At 41.8% G+C, this 18,939-nt stretch overlaps 2 non-coding genes across 2 annotated transcripts; one reads left to right on the forward strand and one right to left on the reverse strand.

Moving 5' to 3' along the window:
* The first annotated feature begins 4,608 nt into the window (after window positions 1-4,608).
* LOC147933012 (small nucleolar RNA R71) lies at window positions 4,609-4,715 on the forward strand. Its single transcript, XR_015576735.1, has one exon. It is a non-coding gene; the product is annotated as a small nucleolar RNA R71 (small nucleolar RNA).
* A 3,182-nt stretch (window positions 4,716-7,897) lies between these two features.
* LOC147933013 (small nucleolar RNA R71) lies at window positions 7,898-8,004 on the reverse strand. Its single transcript, XR_015576927.1, has one exon. It is a non-coding gene; the product is annotated as a small nucleolar RNA R71 (small nucleolar RNA).
* Window positions 8,005-18,939: the final 10,935 nt, after the last annotated feature.

Genomic DNA, 18,939 nt, shown 5'->3' on the forward strand with positions numbered 1-18,939 from the left:
ATCTATTATTTTTACAAACTCTGTAAACTTTTATATAAAATATAAATAAATAGAAGGCCCTAGAAAGAGGGTCAGTTTTAACTATGTGACTATGAACGACGCCAGAGGTAATTTTATTGACGGGATGAGTTAACATAAGATCAAAGATAAGCTCATGAAATCATGGATCTACTATGATGATGGAGAATCTAATGATTGGGGGCAAAGCCACCAACGGTTAAAGGTATAAGATCACAAGCACATGTCATTCAAAGGAAACTACAAAAGATAATTGCGGAAGATCAGTAACGTTCTTTTCATGGTAAACACTACCATGATCCATGACGCTATTGAATGTGATCAAGTCTTCATGTGAACACTACCCTTGGGATTCCAAATCTGGGGAAGATAATGCTTTTGAACATCTTTATTACGATCTTGTGATCATTTGTCGGACTGGCGATTGCTTCTACCCATTTCGAGACATAGTCCACCGCCACTAGGATGTACATGTTTCCATTCGAGGGTGGGTTGAAAGGTCCCATGAAATCTATTCCCCAGACGTCAAAGATTTCGACTTCTAAGATGGCTGCTGAGGCCTTTCATTCCGTCGACATATGTTGCCCATTTTCTAGCACGAATCACATTTTACTATGAAGAGCTGTGCGTCCTTGAACATTGTTGGCCACCAAAAACTAGTTTGGAGTATCTTTTGGACTGTTTTTGAAGGTTGCAAAATGTCTTCCATAGGCGGACCCGTGACAGTGCTCCAATACTCCCTAAACTTCCTCTTCTGCTATACATCTTATGAACAGGCAATCCGTACCTTTCTTGTAAAGATAAGGTTCGTCCTAGTAGTAGCTGTTGACATCTCTGAAGAACTTTTTCTTTCTGTGAGCGTCATAGTCCTTGGGAATTTCCCCACACACCATGTAGTTCACGAAGTCCGAGTACCAAGGGAGCTTAGCCGACTCGATGGCCATGAACTCGATCGACCCTGTTGACTCGGGGATCGAGTGGGCTATCGTGTGTCCGATTGTGTGGCTCATTTCTTCCAAGAAGGCGATGTGCATTAGTCTTTCCTCGGGCATTGAATCGTCGACTGGGAGTGGGTCTTCGATTCTCATTCTGGACAAATGGTCTGCTACTCTGTTTTCAATCCCCTTTTTGTCCAGGATTTCTATGCCGAACTCCTGCAGAAGAAGAATCCATCTGAGTAGCCTGGGTTTGGTGTCCTTTTTTGAGTAAATGTACCGTAGGGCGGCATGATCCGTGTAGACAATCACCTTAGAACCGACAAAGTAGCTTCTGAACTTCTCGAACGCGAAAACCACAGCAAGGAATTCCTTATCAGTTGTGGCATACCTCGTCTGGGCATCGTCCATGGTCCTGCTGGCGTAGTAGATCACATGGAGCTTTTTATCTATCCTCTGATCTAGTACTGCTCCCACAGCGTAATCTGAAGTGTCACACATAATCTCGAAGAGATGGTCCCAGTCAGGAGCTTGAACTATTGGTGCGCTTACCAAAGCCTCTTTTATCTTGTTAAAGGCGTCTAAACAGTCTTTGTCGACAACAAACTCCGCTTCCTTGCAAAGTAGCCGCGTTAACGGTCGTGCGATCTTAGAGAAATCTTTAATGAATCGCCTGTAGAACCCCGCGTGCCCTAAAAAGCTTCTGACATCTCTTAATGATTTAGGAGGTTGCAGCTGGACCATTACTTCGATCTTGGCTTTGTCGACCTCTATCCCCTTTTCTGAGATCTTGTGCCCTAAAACTATTCCCTCCTGGACCATGAAGTGGCACTTTTCTCAGTTTAACACTAGATTGGTTTCCTCGCACCTTGCAGAGGTTTGACAGACATGATGAGAAAGAATCTCCATATACAAAAAATCATCCATGAAAACCTCCACCATTTCTTCTATTAAATCAGAGAAGATAGATGTCATGCATCTTTGGAAAGTTGCGGGAGCGTTGCATAAACCAAAAGGCATCCTCTTGTAGGCAAAAGTTCCATAAGGGCAGGTGACCGTTGTCTTCTCCTGGTCAGCAGGGTGTATTGGGATTTGGAAAAATCCACTATACCCATCAAGGAAGCAATAGTAAGAGTGGTTAGCTAGTCGTTCCATAATCTGGTCTATGAAAGGTAGGGGGAAATGATCCTTCCTTGAGGCCGTGTTGAGCTTCTTATAGTCAATACACATTCGATGACCAGTTATTGTTCTCGTGGGAATTAGCTCATCTTTCTCGTTCTTGACGACGGTGATTCCTCCTTTCTTTGGAACGCAGTGCACTGGAGACACCCAAGTACTATCGGAAATAGGGTAGATAACTCCAGCATCGAGCAGCTTCAGAATCTCCTTTTTCACCACTTCTTTCAGGTTTGGATTTAGGCGACGCTGAGGCTCTATACTAGAGTACGATTCATCTTCAAGGTTTATCCGGTGGGTGCACAGATCAGGGGATATACCCTTCATATCGTCTAAAGTATAGCCTATTGCTCTCCTATAATTTCTTAATTGGGTGCAAAGCAATTTCAATTCCTTTTCAGGCAGGCTAGAGTTAACGATTACTGGATAAGTTGAATTAGGTCCTAAGAAAGCGTACCTTAGCCCATTTGGAAGAGGTTTTAGTTCCACTTTAGGCGCCTTAGATTCCAGCCAATCATCTGTGATTTGGGGTTGCTGCTCGAGGTGATGCTCGATCACTCTACTCGATGGGGAGATCGGGTCAGTGTCCGGATCGGTTGGTGTCGAGCAACTGCAGGACATGACGTAGGAGTTTACAACTGACTTGTCCAGGCTTCCTCTGTCGAGTACCATTCCCTCTCTTTCAGCCTCCCTCATGTTCTCACTTAGCTCAGGTTCGATGACATCTAGATAAGTATCAAGCAACTCTTTGTAGAGCTCGGTTTCTTGATGCACGAATCCCTCCTTACCATCATTTGTCAGTGTTGTTTGCAAACAATCCCCTATCGCTATCTCCTCAAATGACTCATCTAGCAATCTTTCTAACTCTTCTATCCAGAAGGTTTGACCAGCTATTGTAGGTTTTTACATAGTCTCCCGGATGTCAAACTGCATAGTGAGGTCTTCCCCGAGCTTCAGATCGATCTTCCCGTTCCTCACATCAATCATCGCTCCCGCGGTAGCTAAGAATGGTCGACCTAAGATAAGCGGGTCCCTTGGCTCAACATCCATCTCCAACACTACGAAGTCGGTTGATATGTCTACTGACTCTACTTTGACTGGCAGATCTTCCAAAACTCCTCTTGGAAACCTCGTAGTTCGATCAGCCAGAACCAGCTGGATGTCGGTAGGCTTGATTTTCTCGAATACGAGACGTTTAGCTACAGTGAGTGGCATCAAGCTGACTGATGCTCCCAAATCACAAAGACATCTTCCGAACTTCAATGGTCTGATCGAGCAAGGTAAAGTAAAAGATCCGGGGTCGCTAAGCTTCTTAGGCGCGGCAGTCCTCTGGATTATCGCACTGCACTCATGATTGAGTATAACCATCCCCTGTACTTGCTTGATCTGCTCCATAACTGCATCCTTCAGGAATTTCTGGTAAGGTGGGATCAAAGTGAAGGCGTCCATTAGGGGCATGCGAAGTTCGAGTTCTTGCATCTGTTTTTCGAACAATGCCTTGTACTTCTCCAGGAGTTCCTTGCGAAATCGTCCAGGGAACAGCAGAGGTGGCTTGTAAGGTGGGAGAATGAATCTTCTTTCTTTCGGCTTTTCTCTTCCCGGGTTGTCTGCAGGAGGCAGAGGTACTGGAGGGTCAACCCGATCACCTGTCTGAGTAGTGAGGTCGGGTAGTGGATCAGATTGAGCATTGGGTTGTCCTGGGGAGTGGGTTTGTTGTTCAGCAGAGGTGGTCGGTTCACCGAGATCCTCCCCATCTAGATCATTACTGTCCTCAGTGATGTCCAGTGGTACTGTTCGAGGGCGTAATTGTTGGCCACTTCGTAAGGCGATTGCTTTTGCAGACTCCATGTGACTGTTTGAGGTGGAAGCTGAGTTATCCGTAATCACCTGAATTCGGGATCCCAATGCATCAAATCGTTTGTGCAGTTCTTTGAAATTGGCGGACAGACGACAGGCGAGATTGTCGAATCGTGCATTAATGCTTATCGTGTCTGTCTTCTGAGTGTATAGGACTGTGTGCATTAAGGATATCAAATCCAGCGAGGATGAACTCGATGGGGCTATCGGGCTGTGGATTGGGTTTTGGTAAGGCATGGTCGGGTTCGGCTTGTAGGTGGTGTACCCTCTGTTGTAACCTCCTTGGTTGTTGATATAGTAAACATCTTCTAGCTGCATAGTCTCCCCATCTTGTTTTTGAAACTGCTCTTCCTCAGATATAGCATGAACATGCTTCTGCTTGTTGAGGAGCTTATCGAGCTTGTCATTGAGGTTATACTTGGCATCTTCCTCTCCTGTGGATCGCACAGAGCGATCATATTCCTCATTGTAGTTGCCATTAGATTGAGCCAAGTTCTCAACTAGGTCCCAACCTTCATCAACATCCTTGTTGAGGAAGTTACCATGACTTGCGGTGTCCAGCAACATCCGTTTCTTGGGGACCACTACTTTGTATAGTGTGCTCAGCAATGAAGCATTACTGAAGCCGTGATGTGGACATCGAGTAGTGTACCCCTTGAAACGCTCCCAAGCTTCATTGAACGTTTCATTGTTCTTCTGTACAAAGCCGGAAATTTCATTTTGCAGTCTTGCGGTTCTGGAGTTGGAGAAGAATTTGGCTAGGAATGCCTTCTTGCACGCTTCCCAAGTGGTGATGGACTCCTTAAGGAGCGATTTCTCCCAGATGTGTGCCTTATCTCCCAAAGAGAATGGGAAAAGCCTGAGCTTGAATCCATATTCACTGACTCCATTTATCTTTGTGAGGCTACAGAGCCAATCAAATTCATCCAGATGATCCAATGGGTCCTCCATTGGCAGTCCATGAAACTTATTGCTCAGTATCATCTGGATGAGACTACTCTTGATCTCAAAATTATTATTCTGCACAGCTGGTGGCACAATGCCATTCCTCTGAGTGTGAGTAGTCGGAGCATCTTCTGCACCTATGTTGGTCCTTGCTTGAGGAGCTGGTGGACCGTTCTGATTATTCATCGTCTCCTCAATGATTGCTGGTTCCGGTTGAACTTGCTGTTATCTGAGTAGCCGAGGTCTGTCGATGTTGTCGATGAAAGGACTCAAGTTCTAGCTACCTCTGGATCGTGTTTGCATGTACAGGTAGGTATCCGAGGGTGTAAACGAGGATCAACTCGATCCAGGTGATCGAGTGACAGGTCAGGTGGGTGGTCGGGTTGTACCTGAGATTCAAAACAAACAATGCGAAAGCAAACAAGTCAGTGTCCGAAACAAATATAAACAAATGAACTTGATCTTGCAAGTCCTGAAATCCTAAACGTAGCAAAATTAAAACAACCAAATGGCAACGGCGCCAAATTGATAGACAGGTTTTCACCCAGGGTATCAATCCCCTATGCAGTTGTAGTACAAAGGGTTATCAATCCAAATGGTTGTGTATTGCTAGCAGGAAGGATATGATCAGTACAATACAAGTCAAGCCAAGCAATTAAGGTTTTGGTTCTAACAATCCTAAAATAAACAAAGTAAAAGAATATAAACAAGTAAACCACACGAACTAAGCACTCGATGCAAGCAATCGAGTACAGGATCGAGTGGGGTGATCGAGTATGCAAGTGAGATATGAACAGCTCGAGGTATTACTCGATGCAGGTTATCGTGTGCCTGATCGGGTAAGTGGTCGAGTAAGTGAAGAATATGAAACAAATGAAATACGAAAGTTCCTAAGGATGGGGGTTGATATATCATGGTTTTTGTGGTTTTTAACCATGGTATAACTGTGCTTTTTGAGTCTTTTGATTTGTTTTCTAGGTTGTTTTTGAGTCTTTATAGGTTTAGGTACCCATTGGCACAGATGGAACACAAATGAGCTAAAAGAGGACGATTTGGAGCATAATCAAAGCATGAAGGCTGATCAACGAAGCTTGGAGACGTGATTAAGACTTTGCATCGATCGATGCAGGTGTCACAAAGACAAACGGAAGTTGTCTCCACAAGCTTTAGAAGATTTACTAAATTTGCTCAAGTTTTCCTTATATGCAATTAAGGCCCAAGACGTGTTTTAGAGTATTTATAGGATTTTTATGGTCATTGTTTAGACCTAAGTTTTATTCTGCAACCAGAAGAGATATTGAGAGCTTTGGAGAGATAGATCTGATTTCATCTGTTGAGAGAAGATTCTTGAACTCCCTTCCTTACTTCTTAATATCAATTTGATGTTTTGTGCTTTATTAAACATGTCTGAGTAGTTTGCTTGTTAGGTTTAGGGTTTTTCATAGGGTTTTTATGGTTTATTAGATCTGTTAATTTTAGGATTCATTATCTTCTATGATCTTCATCTTAGGTTGTTCTTCATATTGATTCTTGATTGATCACCTAGAATTAATACTTTAGGAAAATAAATTGATATGAGAATATAATTGATTTTACTGATTAAACCTTCTTGCAAAGAGATTTGATTTAATAATTTTGTGAACAATCTAAACTTGTTTTTAAAAGCTGATTTATTACCTAGAATTTTGCAAAGAGATTTGGATTTTCTGGTTTTAAATTTAGATATTATTTGCAGTGAGAACTGATTTAATTTACAAAAGTGTTTAGAGTTCTAGATCTTATATTTAATTGCATGAATCCTAATTATTTGATTGATTTAATATCCCACAAATTCCTGAGAAATTCCCTAGGCTTAGCTCTTTGATCCTTTGAATTTACAAAACTTTTAATTTTGTTTTTGCATTGTCTTTAATTTCATACTTTTGATTTAGCATAATTAAAAGAATAATAAGTCTATTGTGTGAACTAGAGTCTCTGTGGATTTGACCCCTAGAGTATTACAACTGCAAGGCTGTTAGTACCATTAGGGTATTATAATTTGAGCATATCAAATTTTGGCGCTGTTGCCGGGGACTCTTTTGATTCACCATTAGATTAAAATCTTTGATTTTGTCTAAATTTTTTTTTTTCCTGTTTTACTCACACGATTTTGTTTCTTTTCTCTTGTGTGTTTCAGGTTCATGCCTAAGCCTAGCACAAGGAAAAATCCTACTGGTCCAGTTGTGAAGCTTACAAACCAAGAGTTAGGACAACTAGAGCGTGAGAACACCAAAGCAGCCAAATCAACAAAGATGGTCAACCCAATCATATTGAGACCAGATGCTGCTGGAGTTTTGAGAGATCAAGAGGGTCATGTGCGCAACGAACTAGGCCAAAAACTTGATGCTGAAGGACAGGTTATTCAGGAAGAACCTGTAGTCGTTGATGAGAATGCAGATGGCGTAGATCGACGCAACATCGGCATCGGTCGACGCAATAACAAAGGCATCGATCGACACATCATTGGCATCGATCGACGCAATGTCGGGGCTGGTGCGAATGGAGCCAACTTGGATGGTAACAACCAGCAGAACCTTCAGCCTAGACGAGAAAACAATGGAGAGACTCTTGCGGACTTCAACAGGCCAGACTTATTCTATGAGAACCGTTCCGCAATTGTCCCTCCTCCATTCCCAAGAAATGATTTTGAGCTGAAGCCTGCCTACTTCGCTCTTGTTGGACAAAGGCCATTCCAGAACTTGCCAAATGAGAAGCCTCTAGACCACATTGAACATTTTGAGGACATAGTCACAAGCATCAAGGCTAATGGAGTCACTGAGGACTACCTCTACTGCAAGCTTTTCCCCTACTCTCTTGCTGGGGAAGCTTCTCATTGGCTAAGGCAGCTGAAACCAGGATCTCTGACAACTTGGCATGACATCAAGGTGGCGTTTTTGAAATACTTCTATGATGATGCGATGTCTGATGAGCTAAGGATCAAGCTTTCCACCTTTAGACAAGGTCCTACTGAATCTTACAAAGCCGCTTGGGTAAGATTCAAGGCATACCAGAGGGACTGTCCACATCATGGCTTCTCAGAGGTGCAATTGATCAGTATCTTCTTTAGCGGGATTGACTGGAGGTATCAGATGGCTTTGGATGCTGCTAGTGATGGGAACTTCAAGACAAGGTACCCAGATGATGCTGAAAAGTTGATTGAAAGGCTAGCATCAAGTAACAGTACTAAGAATGCAGACTTAGAGCGGAAAAAGCATATGAAGGGTATGATTCAAATCAGTTTGCTACAGTGAATGCCAAGCTGGATACAGTGCATAACCTTCTTGTTGGAAAGAAGTCAGTCCACTTTGCTGAAGATGTTGAAGTTTTTGAGCTAGAACAGCAGAATGTAGAAGAAGATGTCAACTTTGTGTATGGTAATCAAGGACAAAAGTTTGGAAATCAGCAAGGCAACAGGTCTTTCAGTAGAAACAACCAGCGCAACAACTATCAGTCTAATTCTACAGGCTACATTCCTAAGCAAGACTATCAGAAGCAGCAGAGCAGTGGTTACACCAGGACCTATGGCAACTCCTCTTACCAATCTCCTCCTCCTAAGACAACTGAGAGTAGGATGGAAGCAATGCTTGAGTAGATTCTTCAGGGACAAGAGCAGTTGACAGTAACATTCAATGGGAATATTAACAATGTCTACACTGAGCTTAATGGCAAGTTTGACTCATTGAATGTTCAAGTTAAGAAGCTGGAGAGCCAAGTTGCACAAACTGCTGGAGCTGTGAAGAGACAAGAAGGATACTTGCCATCAAGAACTGAATCCAACCCTAAGCATCCTGTAATGCTGTGACCTTAAGGAGTGGTAAGCAGTTACAGTCTGAAGCTGGGCAGAAGCAGAGATCCCAAGAATTTCAGGACCTGATCGATGAGGATGATGAGTTTGACGATCCGGAACCAGCATCGACCGATGCAGCTGCTAAGCATCGATCGACACAACCTTCAGTGGACGTAGAGGATTTGACTTTGCGAGATAGCATCGACCGATGCAACACAAGCATCGACCAATGCAACATCAAGACCGAGAAGGAGGTTACGAAAGCTCCGATTCCAGTTGCTGAGAGAGTGTACAAGCCTAGAGTTCCTTTTCCCAAGAACCCAAGGAAGTCTAAGCAAGAGATTGATGATGCTAAGTGCAAGGCTATGATGGATAAGCTTGTTATTGAGTTGCCATTGGTTGATGCAGCTAAGACTTCTCCAATGCTTAGGAGATATGTCAAGTGAATGGTAACCAAGGATTTGAATGTTGAGCAAGGAGTGATGATGATTTCAGCTCAAGTCAGTGCCATCATTCAGAATAAGATCCCAAAAAAGCTTCCTGATCCAGGTAGTTTTGTTCTTGATTATACAATCTTCAATGAGAGGTTTGCTAGATCTTTGTGTGATCTTGGTTCCAGTGTCAACTTAATGCCTAGATCAGTAGCACTCAGCCTTGGGATGACAGATTTTCAACCCACCAAGATTACTCTTATACTTGCTGACCGTTCATTCCGCATTCCTGATGGTATCCTTGAAGATGTTCCAATTAAGATTGGTGATTGTTTGATACCTACTGATTTTGTGGTCTTGAAGTATGAAGAAGAGCCTAAGGATCCTCTTATCTTGGGAAGATCATTCTTAGCCACTGCTGGTGCTATTATTGATGTCAAGAAAGGACAGATTGACCTTAATGTTGGAGATTTGCAAATGCGTTTTGACATGGATAAGCTGGTTAAGAGGCCAATAATAGATGGTCAAACTTTTTATTTGGATACATTGTCTAATCTTGCTGAAGAGATTTTTGAGGAGCTGCATCTTGAAGATCCTCTTGAGAGAGCATTGGTTGCTTCTACTGAAGAAGCTAAGCATTTAGATGACATTGCTGCTGGGTATGTCAAGCTACTAGATGTAATGAACAAGTGAAGAAGTTGGTTGCACATGAGGAATTGGTTGGTACTTCTTCACAAGCTGAAAAACTATCAGATTGGAGCCTTGAGAAAGCTCCAAAGCTGGATCTTAAGCCACTTCCTGCAGGGTTAAGGTATGCATTTCTAGGTGAGAATTCTTCCTATCCTGTTATTGTTAATGCTTCCTTAAACAACGCAGAGCTCACTTTACTGCTAAGCAAGCTGCACAAGTTTCACAAAGCTCTTGGCTATTCTCTTGATGATATTGCAGGGATTTCTCCGGACTTGTGCATACATAGGATTCATCTTGAGGAAGGAGCTAAGACATCTATTGAGCATCAGAGGAGGCTAAATCCGAACCTGCAAGATGTTGTCAAGAAGGAGATCATGAAATTGCTGAATTCTGGGATTATCTACCCAATTTCTGACAGCAAATGGGTTAGCCCAGTTCATGTTGTTCCTAAGAAGGGTGGAGTCACAGTGGTGAAGAATGAAAAGAATGAGCTGATCCCACACGGACGATCACTGGACACCGGATGTGCATTGATTACAGAAAGCTGAATGCCGCAACAAGGAAAGATCACTTCCCGCTGCCCTTCATTGACCAGATGCTTGAGAGGTTAGCTAACCATCCATACTACTGCTTTTTGGATGGTTACTCCGGGTTTTTCCAGATTCCGATTCATCCCGATGACCAGGAGAAGACAACCTTCACTTGTCCATATGGTACTTTTGCATATCGCAGAATGCCTTTTGGTCTCTGTAATGCTCCTGCAACATTTGAGTGATGTATGATGTCCATCTTCACAGACATGATTGAAGATTACATGGAGGTTTTCATGGATGACTTTTCTGTTTATGGGTCTTTATTCAAGAGCTGTTTGGATAATCTCTGCAAAGTGCTAGCTAGATGTGAGGAGAAGCACTTAGTTCTTAATTGGGAGAAATGCCATTTTATGGTTAGAGATGGTATAGTGCTTGGTCACAGAGTTTCAGAGGCTGGTATTGAAGTAGACCACACTAAGATAGAAGTGATGACAAGTCTTCAACCACCAGATAGTGTGAAGTTGGTCAGGAGTTTTCTTGGACATGCTGGTTTCTACAGACGCTTCATCAAGGATTTCAGTAAGATAGCCAGACCACTTTCAGCTCTATTATGCAAGGATGTCAAGTTTGAGTTCACTGATGAATGCCGTTTAGCTTTTGAATGGATTATGCAAGAGCTTGTGAGTGCTCCAATTGTTTAACCACCAGATTGGGATTTAGCTTTTGAGGTAATGTGTGATGCTAGTGATTTTGCAGTGGGAGCAGTGCTGGGACAGAGGAAGGATAAGAAACTTCATGTTATTTACTATGCTAGTAGAACACTTGATGATGCTCAAAGGAATTATGCAACAACAGAGAAGGAGCTGCTAGCAGTAGTGTTTGCTTTTCAGAAGTTTCGTTCTTACTTGGTTGGATCCAAGGTAATAGTTCATACAGATCATGCTGCACTCAAATACTTGATGCAGAAAAAGGATGCCAAGCCAAGGTTGCTAAGATGGATTCTTCTTCTTCAAGAGTTTGACATTGAGGTTAAGGACAAGAAAGGGATTGAGAATGGAGTAGCTGATCATCTATCCAGGATTAAGATAGAAGATGATGTTCCAATTCATGATTCACTGCCAGAAGAGAATGTCTACTTTGTTGATATTGGTTCTCAAGCTACTTTGTCTCGTGAAGTTTTGTAGACTCTTGGCACTGCATCGATCGACACAGCTGGTGCATCGATCGATGCTGCATCTCGATACGAACAGAATTTGGCGATTGCATCGACCGACTTAGTGTCATGCATCGATCGACGCTTGGTTCAGGAATCATCGGGTTACGAGTTTGATGACAGCGTGGCTGCTGTGACTTGTTCTGATCAACCATGGTATGCTGATATCACGAATTACCTTGCTGCAGAGGTGGAACCAGACAAGTTTATAGGATATGCTAAGAAGAAGTTCTTGAGAGAGTTTAGAAGATACTATTGGGATGAACCATACTTCTATAAGCATTGTTCCAATGGAGTTTACAGGAGATGTCTAGCTGAGACTGAGGTTCCTGATGTGCTGTTTCATTGCCATGGCTCAGATTATGCTGGACACTTTGCTACCTTCAAGACAGTGTCCAAAGTTCTTCAAGCAGGGTTTTGGTGGCCAACAATGTTTAAGGATGCTCATGAGTTTGTATCTAGATGTGATGCTTGTCAGAGAAGAGGACAGATTAGTAAGAGACATGAGATGCCGCAGAATTTCATCTTTGAGGTTGAAGTTTTTGATTGTTGGGGCATTGATTTTATGGGACCATTCCCTTCTTCTTACAAGAACAAGTACATCCTTGTAGCTGTTGACTATGTCTCCAAGTGGGTAGAAGCTATTGCAAGTCCCAAGAATGATTCTGCTGTGGTTCTTAAGCTGTTTAAGACCATTATCTTTCCACGGTTTGGGGTGCCTTGGATTGTCATCAGTGATAGAGGTAAGCACTTTATCAATAAAGTGTTTGATAAGTTGTTGAAGAAATATGGAGTTCAACATAGGGTGGCTAGTCCATATTATCCTCAGACTAGTGGACAAGTTGAGGTTTCTAACAGGCAGATTAAGGAGATTCTGGAGAATACTGTGGGTGTTACAAGGAAGGATTGGGCAATGAAGCTTGATGATGCACTTTGGGCCTACATAACTGCATATAAGACACCACTTGGCACTACTCCTTTTCATCTGCTTTATGGGAAAGCATGTCATCTTTCAGAGGAGTTAGAGCACAAGGCAGCCTGGGCTGTTAAATTGCTGAATTTTTACGCCAAGACAGCTTCAGAGAGAAGGTTGGTTCAGCTGAATGAGTTGGATGAGTTTAGACATCATGCATTTGAGAACTCTAAGTTATACAAGGAGAGAACCAAGGCTTATCATGATAAGAAGATCATCTCCAGAAATTTTGAGCCTAATGATCAGGTACTTATGTACAACTCTCGCTTGAAGTTGTTTCCTGGAAAGCTTCGTTCTCGCTGGTCCGGACCATTCACTATCCAAGAAGTCCGCCCCTATGGAGCTATTGTGCTGCTTAACTCCAAGGGAGAGAAGTTTACTATCAATGGACAGAGGGTGAAACATTATTGGGCTGAAGCCAAGATCCCAGATGGACACATTGTGCGTTTGGATGATGCACCTTCTGCCTAATCCGCTGCCAAGTCAAGCTAATGACTCAAAACAAGCGCTAAGTGGGAGGCAACCCACTGGTATGATTTAATTATTTTTATTTTTGTTTTTGTTTTTAGGATTTACTAACCTATTAATTTTTAGTTTTGAGTTTAAGTGATGCAGAAATCGTAGAAGAATCAGCAGAAGTGGCTCTGCATCAATCGACACATCTGGTGCATCGGTCGATGCAAAGCCTGAATGTGTTAATGAATCGGAGGCTGAACGGGCTGATAGGTTTGAAATAATTGAATTCGTGGTGGGCCGGACTGAGCCCAGTTGCAATGATCCAACACTTGCATCGACCGATGCAACATCTGCATCGATCGATGCAACTAAACCTAAAATCGCGACTTAAGGTTCCCCACTTCTGCTTCTTCTCCACTTCGTCTAAAATCAAAACGGGAAGAACAAAACTTCGATCGACCATATCTCCCTCATTTCTTCACCAAATCCGACGATTCAAGGCTCTATCTGCTCGGTTTTAGCTCCTCTACTCGATTCCCACATCCACTTTGCGATTCGGAGCGATGTCGACTGGCCCAAGGAAGAAGAGAGCTCGCCCTTCCAATTCCGCCGCCGCTCAGACTCGCCGGACCGATCTTCCACCTCCGGCGGTTCCTCCTCCGGTTCTACTGAGCCCAATCCGACCACTTCCAGCTCTTGATGCACCATTTCAAGTCACATGTAAAGAGCCATGGCCAAGAAGAGAAAGACAAAGAATTCCACCACAGCATGTTTGGCCAGGACGTCCACTTGAAGAAGTTAAGAGGCTTGAGTACATCAACAGACCGTTACTTGATGCTTGGGGAGAGTATGAGACTCTGTTCTACAACGCTTGGCTGAAGGTTGAGATTCTGCCAACTCGGTTCGTTGATCCTGTTTCTATGCAGAGGCTTGGGATTCATGATGAGGTACTGAGACTTCTGGAGAAGATTGGACTTGGGACCATGTGCACTCGCCATTATGCCTTATATCTGGAGCTGGTCCGACAATTCATGGCCTCAGTCCGCCTTCTGTACCAGAACGAGCAGGTCCCGAAAGATAGTGAAGGAAGGCTGTCTTTCTTCATTCGAGGAGTTCGGTATGAGATTTCTTTACGCGATCTTTGTGACATTTACGGTTTTAGGAGAGAGCCAGAGGGAGTTTCACTTCCAGGAGAGTTTGTAGATGTCTCGCATCTTTAGTCTTATTTCGGTACTGGTGACTATAATTCTCGAGCTTCCACTATGACTGATTTGAGGCATCCAGTGATCAGGTACATTCTTAGAGCCATAGCCAACACTATTTTGTGTAAGATGGAGGCTGGGAAGATGAGAGTGAGTGAGTTGCACATGTTGGCATATGGGATTTATGATTTGATGGCTGAGGATGATAGATGGGTTGATCCTGAGAGGGTTAACTATGGTGCAGTGTTTGCTGATCACTTGATCTCTCTGAAGGTCAAGGCTTTTGGGCGTGGGAAGAAAGAGTATGTTGGGAGTCTGCTTACTCCTATCTTTCAGAGACTGCGTATTGCTACTGATTCTGTCGCAATTTGTACTGAGAGGAGCGTTATTGATGAGGAGCATCTGAGGAACTCTACTTGGCTGAAGAGGGAGATGCTATGGCGTTTTTGTGATTCTACTGGTACTCATCTGATCAGATTGCCGCGACCAGACCTCACCACTATTGGAGAGGATGCAGAGCAGTTGCGTTTTCTTCCTCCTGCCTCTGATTTTGTTATACCATCACCTTCCCATCATGAGAGTGCTGCTGCTGCTGATGATCACCCTGCTGGGGGTTTTGAGATTGGTTCTTCATCTGGCACTGCAGCATTTGAGTTTCCTGCTTTTCCTTCTCGTACTATGAGCCAGGGAGACTACCAGGAGTACCAGACATCCACCATGCGTACCTTCTAGAACGCAATTTCTCGATTGGCTTGCTTTCGTCCCACTAGGCGCAGATCCCGTTCTCGTTCTCCTCCCCTTGCTGGAGCTAGTGGTAGCGATGCTGATGGTGATGCTGGTTCTGAGGGTTGATCCTCTTTCTGTTTACGGTTTCTTTTATCCTTTTTCTCTTTCACTTTGAGTCATTTTTATGTTTCCTTGAGTCAATTTGTCATTTGTTTCAGATTGAACTTGTATTGCATTATGAACCATTATCTATCATGTTCCATTTAATGTTGTGTTTGAGTGATTCTTAAGGTGCTAACATCCATGAGAGAAACACAACTAACATGCAACTAACATGATTCGTCGGATTTTCGCACGATTTGGCTGTGCATCGATCGATGCAATCTTTGCATCGGTCGACACAGAGGCTAACAGTTGGTAACACGAATCTGGTTCATTTGTTTACTACTTTTTCAATTTACTTTTTCTTTCTTAGTCAATCTTAGGCTTGATAACACTGGGGACAGTGTTGTTTAAGTCTGGGGGAGGCTAGTTACTAATTAGCTACTTTTTCTTTCTTACTTTCAGTTGTGTCAGTCAAAACCATATTTTTGAGTCAAATTTTTCTTTTTGGAATTAGGATCTCTAACTAATGTTTTCTGTTCTTTGGAAAATCAGTGGACTATACTTCTCCTTAAGGCCATACAAGACAGTGCAATTTTTCAAAGTATGTCTCCTCTCTCTATTCCCTTCAGTACTTAAAAAAAAAGGGATGATCAGAAAAAAAAAAGAGGAGAAGAAAATAAAAGATGAAATGATTTTGATCAGTTTAGAGGGTAGGTAAATTACCAGTGACCCCATTATTCTACTCTTGAGTCAAATGATCACACAAAGCCTTGAAGCGAGGGGTAGGTAAATTACCGATGACCCCGGTATTCGCTTACACTTTGGTTAAAAAAAAAAGAAAAGAAAAAAAAATGGAAGTGAGAAAAGGGAGAGGAAAGGAGATGTATGAAGAATGTCTTGGTCTGAAGAGAGTCCATATGCCACTGATTGATACACCAAGGTAAGAACTCACGTGTACTTGCTTTAATTTATTTAATGAGATGACAATGGTGAGACTAGAGATTCTAGAGGGTTGTGGGATTTGAGTAAGGAATGTTGATGTTGTTCAATTGACAAAGTATAAGAAGTAAGTTCTGAAGATCAAGGTGGTGAAGAGTGCGAAAAACAGTTACCTGCAGTTGAGTGAATTCCATGTTTTCAAACCTCTTTCACAGGCCTAAGTTTCAGTTTTGCTTGAGGGCAAGCAAAGGCTAAGTCTGGGGGAGTTGATATATCATGGTTTTTAACCATGGTATAAGTGTGCTTTTTGAGTCTTTTGATTTGTTTTCTAGGTTCTTTTTGAGTCTTTATAGGTTTAGGTACTCATTGGCAGGGATGGAACACAAAGGAGCTAAAAGAGGATGATTTGGAGCATAATCAAAGCATGAAGGCTGATCAACGAAGCTTGGAGACGTGATTAAGACTTTGCATCGACCGATGCAGTCTCAGCATCGATCGATGCATGTGTCACAAAGACAAACGGAAGTTGTCTCCACAAGCTTTAGAAGATTTACAAAATTTGCCCAAATTTTCCTTATTTGCAATTAAGGCCCAAGATGTGTTTTAGAGTATTTATAGGATTTTTATGGTCATTGTTTAGACCTAAGTTTTATTCTGCAACCAGAAGAGATATTGAGAGCTTTGGAGAGATAGATCTGATTTCATCTGTAGAGAGAAGATTCTTGAACTCCCTTCCTTACTTCTTAATAACAATTGCTTATTATTTAGAAAGATGTTTTGTGCTTTATTAAACATGTATGAGTAGTTTGCTTGTTAGGTTTAGGGTTTTTCATAGGGTTTTTATGGTTTATTAGATCTGTTAATTTTAGGATTCATTATCTTCTATGATCTTCATCTCAGGTTGTTCTTCATATTGATTCTTGATTGATCACCTAGAATTAATACTTTAGGAAAATAAATTGATATGAGAATATAATTGATTTTCCTGATTAAACCTTTTGATGAGCAAAATTATTTCTTTTCAAAGAGATTTGATTTAATAATTTTGTGAACAATCTAAACATGTTTTTAAAAGCTGATTTATTACCTAGAATTTTGCAAAGAGATTTGGATTTTCTGGTTTTAAATTTAGATATTATTTGTAGTGAGAATTGATTTAATTTACAAAAGTGTTTAGAGTTCTAGATCTGATATTTAATTGCTTGAATCCTAATTATTTGATTGATTTAATATCCCATAAATTCCTGAGAAATTCCTTAGGCTTAGCTCTTTAATCCTTTGAATTTACAACACTTTTAATTCTGTTTTTGCATTGTCTTTAATTTAATACTTTTGATTTAGCATAATTAAAAGAATAATAAGTCTATTGTGTGAACTAGAGTCTCTGTGGATTCGACCCCTAGAGTATTACAACTACAAGGCTGTTAGTACCATTAGGGTATTACAATTTGAGCATATCAGGGGTAATCGAATCCTAAGTGTGCTAGACCAGTACGGATGCCTTACATGCCTCAAGCAATTATTTCCTAGACAATGAACCTCTAAGACCTTGTCACCACACTTTTGCACTAGCAACAATCAACCTTGAACACACTACCACACTTTTGCACTAGCAATATGAACAAGCAGACATTAAGAACGATTCATTATTGCCAGTAGACATAAACTGATCTGATTTTGTCACTCAGAGCTAAGTAAACCTCTAGCATTGGCTAAATCAAGCATTTTATCTACTCCTTTCGGCCTGTAGCATTGTAAACGCCCTAGATCTAATCTCAACCTTTCGGTCTGTTGACAGCATTAAGAACACCAACCTAGAAGGAAATCTATTAATCATCACAATCAACTAAAGCATCCTAACCGATCAAGAACACAAAATCATCTATCCTATCCCTAGAAACTTTGCTACACAACTCGTACATAGAAACGAATAACAAAGCAATCAAAATGAATGAAAATGACATTGTATTAAAAGATAGAGTAGAGTAGAAAGAGTATAGGATAGAAATCTAAGAAAACTACAAAATAAAAATGCAAAACAAGAAGAAAAATGTTGAGTCGCTCAGTTCTCTCACAGAAGCTCTCGCTCTCTGGTTTGAGGGTCTGCGGCGTGCTCGTTTGCGAGCTAGGAAAAGAGGGGGTTTATATATGGAAACCCGTTTGACCTAGCTTCCCAGTCCTGCCCGATGGCCTACTTGATGGGGTACACGAGGGTGAAGTCGGGTTACTCCTCGGGTGGATCTTCGGGTTGCTCTTCACGCTCTTGGATCCTCTTCGATCGTGTTGGGGTTCGGACTTGTTCTTGTAGCTTGATGGCTCCTTCAGGTACATGCTCGAGTTGTCCTTGTTTTTCCCCATTTTTGGCTCTTTAGCACCTATTTTCATCAAAAATATGCAAATGCAGAAATGCAACACCCTAAATGCTCTAAAAATGAATTCCTACAGTAAATGACCTAAAAATGCTAAGTTAGAGGTATGAACAATGCAAAATATGGACAAAAAATGATGCTAAAAACATGTAAATTAGAGAGTTATCAGTGTTCTTGACCAATACAGATGTCTTACATGCCTCAAGCAAATATTCCCTAGACAATGAATCTCTAAAATCTTGTTAAAACACTCTCGTGATAGAAACAATCAACCTTGATCACTCCCCTACCCAAATCTCATTGGAGAAACATGACCAATCATGCAATAAGAACCGATTCATTATTGTCAGTAAACCCCTTACTCATCTAATCTGTTAGGCTAAGTGAGTAAACCTCTAGCATTGGTTGATTCAAACATTTCATCTACACCTCTCGATGGTAAAACACCCTAGATCTAATCTCACCCTCTCGGTTTGTTGACAGCATTAAGGACACCAACCTAGAAGAGAATTTATAAAACATATACAATCAAACTAGGACATCCT

This window comes from Camelina sativa, chromosome 12 (genome assembly GCF_030686135.1).
Source record: "Camelina sativa cultivar CO46 ecotype springtype chromosome 12, ASM3068613v1".
In the NCBI taxonomy this organism is placed as follows: Eukaryota; Viridiplantae; Streptophyta; class Magnoliopsida; order Brassicales; family Brassicaceae; genus Camelina; species Camelina sativa.